Source organism: Saccostrea cucullata, unplaced genomic scaffold, assembly GCF_032062105.1.
Source record: "Saccostrea cucullata isolate Sc308-1 unplaced genomic scaffold, CSIRO_AGI_Scuc_v1 ctg17051, whole genome shotgun sequence".
Classification (NCBI taxonomy): domain Eukaryota; kingdom Metazoa; phylum Mollusca; class Bivalvia; order Ostreida; family Ostreidae; genus Saccostrea; species Saccostrea cuccullata.
Window position 1 is genome coordinate 1 of NW_026940699.1, and position 12,342 is coordinate 12,342.

Below are 12,342 nucleotides of genomic sequence, written 5' to 3' on the forward strand. Positions count from 1 at the left end.
GCCAGAAACCATTGTGGAAAAACAAAGAAGAGGAAAGGCAATCGTCTCTCTCCTCCATTTTTCCGATGTACGACTCACGAAGTTTGCCAAATCGCATTCCATGATCACTGTATAAAATTAATACTGTGTTGTTCAGTTGTTCGTTTTCTCGTAGTTTCTTAAGAAAATTTAAGTAAGGAATATCTGCATATCCAGCACTTTGGAGGAAGTCGTGAGTTAAACCAGTGATAAACGAAAATGCAAAGTGTGGTTCGTATTTGTATTTATCCATAAAGTTGTAGATGTAGCTGAGGATAACATCCGTTTCTAGCCGGTCTGTGACACAGTTATGGCTGTCATACCACACACTTTTATCTGTCGTCATGGCCAATGAGAAGTGTCGGTTGAAGTAATCCGCTGGCGACCGATGAAAACCAGATTTAAGATAATCAAAGATGGCGATCTCAGGTGCATCCTCTGCATAGAGAGTCCTGTATCCTTTCGAAGCGAATTTTTTCCAAATAAAATCGTATTTGTCAAATGGAATTTTACTCATACTTTCGTTCCATGGTACCTCTTCTAAGAATTTTCCCATCGTCATTGGAACAATATTTACAAACGTATTGTCCGCTACCTTATTATAACCTGTCATTTCAAAAGCACTGAGTTCCTCTATTAAAAATGTGCGCATGCGTTTTAGATATCTTTGTGAGTTAAGCTTTGAGATCGAATCCACACCAATCATTACAACATTAAACGTCTCCTTCACGTACGGACTGTTCTTATGTTTAACAAACGCAAGTGAGCACCTTTCTTCTACGTCCGGTTTCGGTAAAATGAATTGATGAAAATTTGTATAAATTTTTCCGTGATTGCGGTTGTAGCACATGACTCTGATAAATTCATGTTTCATGTCAACTGTACCATTGATTTCGTCACTGATTTCCAGATATGTAAAATAATTGTTGTCATGGTTATCTGGAGGTCTATAAATAGGCTGATATCTACAGTACCCAAATTCTTCACCCCATCTTGAATGGCTGACTGCTGTCCAATTGATTTGAAGTTTGGTTCCATTCTCAAATGTTAGGGATGGCCTCTTGTTACATAAAATCGGATTTTGTTGAGGCTTGATAAATTGTGCTACTGAAGGGTCAAATGGGTCAAGGTTAGGAATTTTACAAGCCGGGGTGTCCACGAGGTAAGGCGTCCTGGCGTGCCACGACCTTGGCATTTCGGAGCTGATTGAGCGTCGATGGAAGGTTGTGTTGATGAACTCGATGGTGGACAAGACAGCAATGGTGGAGAGAACGGTGACTGCCACCTTAAGGTACAAAACAAAGGAACAACGGGAAAGCATCCTGTAACGAAAGTATTGTCAGAACTTCTTAGCCAGGAATCAATTGAATAAATGTCCAAATTATGGTAATTCAAGGAATGTGCTCGTACTACATTATAAGTATTTCTTTTTATAGGTCGAGTATAGTATAAAATTAGGGGCCTATATGCAGTTTGTAAAAATGGGATGAAAATGTTGCATATACATAAATAAATGTTCAGTCTGTTATACATTAAGAGTTCGGTAGCCTACAAAATGTAATGAAATTTGGATTATTTTTATGAATTATTTATCAATATAGCCTTACCCTCAACTAATTTCAAGATCAAGCTTGCATATTTTATCCATGTCTAACACTGAAAAATAGGGATACGTCTCTGTAAAAAACTTAACTCATGGATATATTATAAAAGGTAAATAAAAACCATCATGAAGGTACAGGGGTATTTAAATTCATGTCCATCATTTTGCAAAGCATTTAATCTACAAAAGAAAAAAGTGAAGCAAGTAATGGATAGATGGGTATTTCATTTAATGCAAGGAACAATATTTTTAATGAAGAGTACTATACATGTATATTTTAAAATCACCTTTGGGGTGTACTTTTTGGAAGCATTTCATGTTTGAAATATATGTTGAGAGAGATAGAGGGGGGGGGGGTAGTAGTAGTAGTTTTTCAAGTGTGATGGGCTTCCCAATTTTTTTTTTTTTTTTTTTTTGTATCTCGGTATAGTTTTATTAGTTTTGATTCTTTTCATACGTTCATTGAAGTAATTTAGTAACTTTAATGGCATTGCAAACTTTATTGGAAGATTTATGTGACATTTTAGCGGAAGAAAAATTAGTAACCTGGGAAAATTCCAGGCACGTAGCATCGTTTTTGAAAGTTGGGGGCCAACCATAGAATTTTTTTTTACTTTCCTGTAAAAGTTGACAAGCAGAAAAAAAAGAAAAGGAAATTGCCAAAACTCGAAAATCCTATTTGGTGGTGGGGGTGGGGGTGGGGGTAGTGGCCAACTTTTTTTCAAGGCCAACTTCCTTTCATTTCCATTTTTGCATACAATACTGCATTTCATTGATAGCCCTCTACCGTGGTTAGACGGGGGGGAGGGGGGGGCAACCAACCTTTCAATGGACATTTTCAATAGTAAAGGTATTGTTGGGAAAAAAAGTGGGGGCGGGGGGTCCCCCTGCCCCCCCCCCCCCCTGTTGCTACGTGCCTGAATTCATCAGAATTCAAGCAGTTTTTTTAAATTTAATTCTTTAAAAACCCGTAGTGTTACATTTGCAAATGTTGACCAATGACTTACATGTAGAAAGTTGTAAAAAAAAAAATGGAAGCTTTACCGGTAAAAGTGAGAAGAAAACTAAACTAAATCATTTAATGTACAAAGGAAAGAAGACGGAGGAATTGATGGAGTAATTAAGCTGTGACTCCACCAATATGTCAAACGCCAACATGGTTTTACAGTCGACATTTCTTGTCAATATATAAAGTGAATCTATTTAAAAATATATATTTAGCTGTTTTTGAATTTCTGGTTGACCAAAATATTATGTTGTAAATTTTGAATTTACTGGGGGGGGATACAAATTTTATACTTGATAATTAAGGGGGCCGACTATAGTTTTATTGAGTAAAAACTACAATAGCGAAACTCATCATTTTAATACCATATATAACTTACATTAACTTCAGAGTACATGCAAAGTTTGGGGGAAATCTACCGTCAAGGTATTTTTGAGGGACCGTCTCAAAATATAGGTACATTTACAATAGGATTATATAGGAAAATGCCAATTTTTAGCACTTTACAGCAAATTATACAAATACTACAATAGACATTTTGTTCAAACTGTAATATTTGATGAGTAATACTATATTATACAATATATGTAAGAAACACAAAATTCTACCGTCTTGTTACCAGAGGGGGCATCTCAAAATGCAAAAAAATAGCAAAATTTACTATTTTTATCGAGTATTACAAAATATGACGCACACAATGGATTCACATGAAAACATAATAAAAATATTGGAGACATTCTCACATTTTTATGTTTAAAATTTCAAGATCGTATGTTATTACTTTTTCTATAATAATATTTTTATTACCCCTTTCTTTAAGAGCTACAGATTATCATAACGTCAAAAACACACTGCAACAACGTCAACCTATACCTATCAATTGAAAATAAGTTAAAAAATCAGTTATATCACATTGTAATTAGATTTTTATACCTATGTTTTCTTAATTTTGTTTAATTTTAAAAATTAAGCGAAAAAAAGTTGCAAGAAAACCGTAAATACGCTTCATTTTACTACGATGCGCGAAATATTGCGGAATGGAAAGTATAGTCGCCCCCCTTAAATGTACATCTGACAAAGATTATTTTGCTTTTTTTATCTCCACAAATCATCTGTTTTGTGAATAAATACTCCATTGTAGACTGCCCCCTGTCCAGATGCGAGTACTAGTATCTAATGTCTCAGAATTCATTCGGAATATCCTGTGTACAGTGGATTAAACTACAGGGGGGCCAATTTATCAGCTTCCTCAGCCAAAGTTATCTTGACATATGTGTGTCGCATAACAAAAAATCAAAAAAGTCCTCCAAGGACTATTTATAAATAATTGATATATATTGGTTGATATCGGAATAAAATTTGCAAATTTGGTTTAAATTCTAAGATTTTTGTCATGTACCATGCTTACCCTTTTATAGTATAAGTATAACTATTCATTTATTAAATGTGTTGTTCCATCTTCTCAAGTCAATTTTTGACATCGCAGTCGATAATTTGAAAGTTCATAGATATTTCGCAAGAAAACTATTCAGTGGTACATACCTTTGTCAACTCAAAAACTTGCAAACAAGATCAACATTTTCTTTTGTTTACATGTCAGAAGTTAGCATCATCGATGAAATGGTACCCCAGACTGTTCACATGTTCATCAACGGATACATGGTCGATGTACAAAGGATGGTAAATGTTAAGAACTTGAAAAAGAACACAATAAAACTTACCTTCTAGACGACATTAACTTATTCTGTACTGTAACTTTGAACGTGTGTAACGTTTTGGAAACTGATGATGATATCAAGATCTTGCACTCTCTTGACTGCTTTATCTACCGAGTGTGTTTACTGTGCTGCGTCTGGCTGACTCAGCGGGGAGCGGATCTCGGATTTTATCTTGTGTGAATATGCTAATGTAACATTGGGTACTTTATAAAAATAGTCTACACACTTTCAAGCATAAACAACTTTTATCTTGGACATTTTTAATCAATACGCATCCTTTATATTACCGTGCGTCGTCGAAAGCTTAGGATTTTCGCTCAAAGAAATGGGGGATTAAAATCTTTTGACGATATAAAAGTGCAACGTGTGCATGTTAATTTCGTTAATAAACATGATAAATTCGGCCTCATATACTAAGATGATATTTTTTCAAGCAAGAGCAGGTTTAAATTTCGAGGAAGAAAACTTCTCTTAAGTCCTGTCTCTTATTGAAATTTATTAAATAAGAATTAAACACACATGCATTATTTCTGAAATTTTTATCAAAATGTTTTGTTTTGTGTGGATTAATTGAAATATATTGACAAATTGATTCTAACAATTTAGTATATAATTAAAGAATTAAACTCAGGCATGTAGTACAAGTATCAGGATGCCAGGGTCCCTTTCTTTTATGGACATAATTTTTTTATAGAAAATTTCATTGAAATTCTACCCCACATTGTTTCAGTACAGTCAAACAAGGGTAATGTAGTGTTTGATTAAAAAACTGAAATGGAAAAAGAACTGCGAACGATATAATCCGTTTTCAATGGAAAGTATTGTCTACCCCTTTTTTCAAGAGCTGGAATTATGGATAATTTACTCTTTACTATTTAGTGTTGGTATTAATTTATAATGAATCAAATGTTTACAAAATGTAGGCGGGAATCGAGAGTCAGCGTGCGTATTTCTTTGGTAGTGAAAGATGGTAACAACCCCCCCCCCCTCCCTCCCTCAGGAAATGGAATTTTCGAGTTTGGACAACTTTTCTTTTTTCAGTAACTTGAATTGTTTTACCCAAACAATTTTCCATTTTTATACCTTCAAAAAAAGCAAATAGTAGCAACCCATAGGCAAATTGAAAGCGGAGGGGGGTGCTAAACCAACAAAAAAAATAACCCCCAATTTCCATTGCCTATAGTAGATCTATCTTTGGAAAAAAAAGTGGGGGGGGGGGCTAAGTCCCCCTAGCCCCCCCCCCCCCTTCCCCGTTCCGGCGTCTATGCAACCTTTGTAATCCCTGAGCTCACACTCCTAGATCCTCCTCTGTCACCATTTTCAATCACGAGGAGTTCCGAAGGTTCGTAGTTTACAAGGATTACGCACGAGGATGACGGATGTAAATATTTACACACACTGCAAAACACGTGTTTGAAGTCACCGGAAGAATCGTTTCATAAGATCGAATTTGGGACATAGATATTTGAATGCATCAATCTGCTTTCATTATATTTGCTTTAATTTTTTTTTGTTGTGTAACGGCAATATGTATAAATACTGAAAGTTAAAGCCGAGAGTCAGAGACCATTCAAAAGTTCGTAAGTATGATTTCGTTACAATATTTTAAGACAATCTAACAAATCATGACAAATTGAGACTTAAAATAATTCTGTTTAATATATGCAGTGTGCATATCAAATTGATTTGAACAAACTTTCTTTACTCTCACTACATCATGTACATGTTCCTCGAAAAAATATAATTTTCTGAAAAAATTGTCATTGAATTACATGTTGAACAACAAACAGCTATTTAATTAGTTAAGATTTCTAGCCAAAAATGAAGTACCTTTGTTACTAGTACTGTATTTGGCATTTTGGCAAGATACCAGAGTGTTTCTTATATAATCCTTATGGTTAATCTTTTGAGTTGCCATTATCACAAGTTGGTGCACATATGGCATGTTTAAAATTTATTTTTTAAAACATTGATAATGAAAACAATTTAGAATTCTCTCTGATCATGCTGGTAATACCATAACCAATATAAGTGTAACCGTATGCATGACAAACAAAACACACATTTGACATGTTTGTAGCGGAGGAACATATGTCAACATGATACCTTATAATTACCTACATGTAACTTGTAGCATTAAACCTAGCTGTATCTATTTATATTCAGCAGGTTATTACATCGTGGACCATTTGAAGATCTTGTTAAGTTATCTACCTCGCCCTCATTATAAAGATGACCAGCGTTCTGAAAGCCATTGGCTCTGTTGTGACGTCTAAAGGTCTGGACAAACCTGTGTATGAAACCCTCAGCTCTGCAGATAAGGTAATGTGTAAACTGAGATTCCATGTCAAGTTCATCTTCACCATGTCAAGGTTTTATGATTTCATTTGTGTAGAGGGAAAATAGCTCAACTAATCCGAGATTCCTCTGACTCTAACCCCAAATTGAGTAGGGGTAAAGAGTCTTACGAATCTCGGATTTAAAAGCTTTAATGACGTATACATGTACTGTCATTTCTAGTGTGTTGAGAAGCGTAAATATCGAGCAGCTAAGTGGGTCAGCACCACGGTACAGGGTATGAATCATGAGGAAGCCAGAAGTATCGGCTTCCAGAGGTTGTTCCAATACATCACAGGAAACAACAAATCAGGTATCAGACGTTTAATTTTATTGTTACTTTAGGGGTATGAACTGAGGCGATACAGTCCGGCAAAGTGGGTCAGTTACACAACAAAACATATGAAGCAGGAGGAAGCGAGAACAGAGGGGTTCTGGAAATTGTTTAATTACATTCAAGGAGAGAACGAGAAAGGTGACCTATACACCTGTTGTCTTATTGCTTCTGGAAATGGGGTTATATCTCCATGTTTTTTATTTAAAGCTTAACACACAGATTATAACTTGTATGTTACTAACATTTTGTCCTCTCCAAATCTATTAAATTGATATGACCATGATGAGGTGTATGGGTGTACATAATTATTCTCAACTGTGGGGGGAAAGAAATGTTAAATAGATCTATTTAAAAAGGACATGTCAAATCAGTTAACTTCTTTTAACATATATGTTGTTCGGGGCACAGTGGTTAGAAAATGGGTCTTTTTAGCTCACCTGAGCCAAAGGCTCAAGTGAGCTTTTCTGATCAAAATTTGTCCGTTGTCTGTCGTTGTTGTCGTCGTCGTTGTCGTCGTCGTCGTCGTTGTAAACTTTTCACATTTTCGACTTCTTCTCAAGAAACACTGGGCCAATTTCAACCAAACTTGGCACAAAGTATCCTTAGGTCAAGGGGATTCAAGTTTGTTCAAATGAAGGGCCACGCCCTTATTCAAGGGGAGATAATTAAGAAATAATGAAAATTTGATGGTATGTTTTAAAAAAATCTTCTTCTCAAGAACCACTGGGCCAGGAAAGATGAAACTCAAGTGGAATCATCCTCAGGTAGTGTAGATTCAAGTTTGTTCAAGTCATGACCCCGGGTGGTAGGGCGGGGCCAAAATGGCCGATCAAAGTTTTACATAGGAATATATAGGAAAAATCTTTAAAAATCTTCTTCTCAAGAACCACTGGGCCAGAAAAGATGAAACTCATGTGGAATCATCCTCAGATAGTATAGATTCAAGTTTGTTCAAGTCATGACCCCCGGGGGTAGGGTGGGGCCATAATGGCCGATCAAAATTTTACATAGGAATATATAGGAAAAATCTTTAAAAATCTTCTTCTCAGGAACCACTGGGCCAGGAAAGATGAAACTCATGTGGAATCATCCTCAGGTAATGTAGATTCAAGTTTGTTCAAGTCATGACCTCCGGGGGTAGGGCGGGGCCAAAATGGCGGATCAAAATTTTACATAGGAATATATATATGAAAAATCTTTTTTAAAATCTTCTTCTCAAGAACCACTGGGCCAGGAAAGATGGAAACTCATGTGGAATCATCCTCAGGTAATGTAGATTCAAGTTTGTTCAAGTCATGACCTCCGGGGGGTAGGGCGGGGCCAAAATGGCAGATCAAAATTTTACATAGGAATATATAGGAAATTTTTTTTTTAAATCTTCTTCTCAGGAACCACTGGGCCAGGAAAGATGAAACTCATGTGGAATCATCCTCAGGTAATGTAGATTCAAGTTTGTTCAAGTCATGACCCTGGGTGGTAGGGCGGGGCCAAAATGGCCGATCAAAGTTTTACATAGGAATATATAGGAAAAATCTTTAAAAATCTTCTTCTCAAGAACCACTGGGCCAGGAAAGATGAAACTCATGTGGAATCATCCTCAGGTAATGTAGATTCAAGTTTGTTCAAGTCATGACCTCCGGGGGTAGGGCGGGGCCAAAATGGCAGATCAAAATTTTACATAGGAATATATAGGAAATTTTTTTTTAAAATCTTCTTCTCAGGAACCACTGGGCCAGGAAAGATGAAACTCATGTGGAATCATCCTCAGGTAGTGTAGATTCAAATTTGTTCAAGTCATGACCCTGGGTGGTAGGGCGAGGCCAAAATGGCCGATCAAAGTTTTACATAGGAATATATAGGAAAAATCTTTAAAAATCTTCTTCTCAAGAACCACTGGGCCAGGAAAGATGAAACTCATGTGGAATCATCCTCAGGTAATGTAGATTCAAGTTTGTTCAAGTCATGACCCCCGAGGGTAGGGCGGGGCCAAAATGGCCGACCAAAGTTTTACATAGAAATATAAAGGGAAACTTTTTAAAATCTTCTTTTCAAGCACTTCAAAGCCATGATTAGTAATATTTATATGGAATCATCCTCAGGTAATGTAGATTCTAGTTCGTTCAAATTATGATCCCCTTCGGGATTAAAATTCAAGCTCCCCCCCCCACTTAAGTTAACTTACAGTTCTGATCTGATGTGGGTTTTTTTTTCCTGGCTGATGTGCTCAGGTGAGCGCTGTGGCCCCTGGGCCTCTTGTTAAAATATATTTTGTTACATGTATTACTTTTAGATATTTTTACACTTATATATAGAATGCATGAAACTAACATTTATTGTATGACTAATATATAAATTTTCTATGATTTACTAAGTAATACGTATGTTTTGAATCTTTCAAAATCAGTGCTTAAATATACTTTGCAGGACTAAATATATGCACATTGGGGGAGGGGTTCAATTGACAATGTATCCATAAAACTTTGACAATACAAGAAAATGAAAAAAGAAATGAAGTTACTAGAAATAGTATATAGTTTTACTTATGTAGAAATAAAAAAAAATCATTGAGTGTGAGGATGTAAGGTAGAATTAAATTATAAATAAAATGTACAGCTGCTTTCTTTAAAAGTTTTCATTAAATGTTATAATTTTAGCTTATATTTATCTATAATCAATTGAACAATCTCTCCAACAGAAATGAAGATTGATATGACAGCACCAGTTTCAACCAAAGTAGAACCAGGTGCAGGTCCCAACTGTGAGAGCACTTTTACTGTGTCTTTTTCATCCCACCCGAACACCAAGAAAACCCCCCTCAGCCAAAAAACCCAAATGTATTCATTGAGGAGAGACCTGAATTTGAAGCCTACGTAAAATCATTTGGAGGATTTGCTAAGGAGGATTCATGGATAAACGAAGCTCAGAAATTGTCAGAGGACTTGAAAGAGAAGACGAGTGAGATTCGTCAGGATTATTGGTTCACGGCTGGTTATAATAGCCCATTTCAACTGTTTGGTAGAACCTATGAAATATGGTTTGTTAAAAAGTGATCTAGTGACAAGGTATGAAAGTTAGAATTAATAACTTGTGAAGCACAAGTGTATCAGGGTTTAATAATTACCGAAGAATGAGAACAACGAGGAATTTAATGAAATTAGGAAGCATCCAGTTTCATGATTAGATTTGAAATGTGCATTGGAGTAGCATTCCCTATACAATGTAGCATTGCTAAGCACGTGTTTGTTTTCTTATTAACAGTGCTTTGGATTGAAATCTCTGTATCTCGTGCAACTTTTAAAGTTTTCATTTTAAAAGAATTCATCTTTTTGATATGTATAAGTACTTATATTCTCTTGAAGGTTGTTATCTGTGATAAATCTTTCTTATGTCCATTCTGTAAAAAAAAATTTAAAAATATTTTTTATTTTGCAAAATTTGCAAGAATGTCTGCTTGCAAAAATTTCATTATGCACAAAGTCTTTATGCATTGTATTTACAGCAATTATAGTCATGATTCTTATTCATCTTGTGTATGAAGACCCAAAAATTATCCGCAAAAATGTCACTTCATTAAATATCTACAGTATTCATTAGATACAGCTGTTGAATTCTATAATTTCTGTACATTTATATGTAATGCATTGATCAACCCAGCATTAAATATAATTTAAGGAAAAAACAAGTGCCATGATTCATTATTTATTTTTGTAAAATATCATAATATTAAAAAATTCGTAAAACAAGCATTACAATTATCTTGCTATCATATACATAGTCAAATACAGGAACAATACATATATTACTTTTAACTGGATTTTAGGAAAGTTCATTTGAAACATATGGAAACAAATGATGCAGAAAATCATTCACAATTTATATTCAAGTCCAAGATGAAATGTTTGTGAAGGTATGAGGGTTTCCCTCCTGAATTACACATCCCATGGTGTTTTATTTATGCAGCATCCGCAGGAGAACTCTGACCCAGGTTGAACTGTCTTCTGTAACGATTGGCCGCTCTTTTCACATTCTGAAGTTCCGATGTGAGGAACATCTGGTCAGATTTGCAGTGTGCTAGAACAGTCTCTTTCACAATCGTCATGGCGGACTCCGTGGTGCGGTCCTTAATGGCCTCCTTCACCCTGGCAGATATCTCCCTGAGGTGGGGCAGGTGGGGGTCGGGCAGGTGAAGGTGGTGGTTTCTGCCTGGTTTAAACGAATCCCCCCGCTGGATGATGGAGGCATGACAGGTCAAGGAAGCTGACCTCTTACTGCATCTCCATGTAGTAGTTCTAGTGTTGTCTCTCTGTAATAAAGATTTCTTTCATTATATTGTCATAAATTCACTGAAGCATAGACTGAGTGAAGATCTATGAAGGAGAAAGTAACAAATTGTTAGCTGTTTTAAGGTATTCAATGCAAATAATTATTTGGAAACATTCAAAATACTACCATGATTAAAAATATTGGACAATTCATTTATTAGGTATAAATTATGGTCGTTATACATTGAATACCTTAAATCGTTTATAATTATATGTTTTCAGTTTGAAACTTTTTGGCCAGAATATACTAGTATGTTTATTTTCAATATCATATCTGCCCCAGATACTACATCTTGATATTGTATTCACAGATGAAGTTTCGGTCATAATAATGTGTACCTTGAATGTGTAGGCGTAGCCATCCGAGGAAACCAAGAGACGCCCACCTCTCTTACTGCCCTTCTCTAAGACTCTGAAGGTCACAGGGGGATCCTCCAAAACAGCTTCCTGTGGAGGGGTGTCGTCTTCCTTACACCTAAAGAAAACATTAAATAATGAAATTAAATAATGAATAATAAAATGGTATTTGATACCCTCTCCCCCTTCACCAACCAGTAAATGCAGCGATGGAAAAGTAATTCTTTTGAAAAATGACTTACACCCACCCTTATCCTCCACTCCTTTTTGGGGATTTCAGAAGTTTTAAATTATACTTGTATATATATAGTCCGAATCAAATTTCTTCGATAATCTCGATCCGCTCATGTTATCTATTCCAGAATTAAGTGCGAGTATCCTGGTTGTGATCTGTTATAATAATTTCGAATTTATAAATTTCAGCTTTGGCATTATAGGAATTTTAATTCTATTTTTTTCCGTAAACTGACTTCTCGTACCTTTCTCCATGGAATACAGGAACGCTCCTCTGGATTTCGTCTCTGACGTCAAAGGAATCGTCGAGCATGACATGGTCACTGTTAACCTCTCTGTTGTGGGTGGCCTCTGATAACACTGGGAAAGGCCTGGATAGGTTCTCAGCCTGCTGCAAATAAAAATGAATC

The 12,342-nt window shown here is 35.7% G+C and overlaps 2 pseudogenes; one reads left to right on the forward strand and one right to left on the reverse strand.

Annotated features, from left to right (window-relative positions):
• Positions 1–8: 8 nt before the first annotated feature.
• LOC134256011 (uncharacterized) lies at positions 9–4,627 on the reverse strand (annotated as a pseudogene).
• Positions 4,628–5,740: 1,113 nt separating this feature from the next.
• LOC134256012 (heme-binding protein 2-like) lies at positions 5,741–10,069 on the forward strand (annotated as a pseudogene).
• The last annotated feature ends 2,273 nt before the right edge of the window (positions 10,070–12,342 follow it).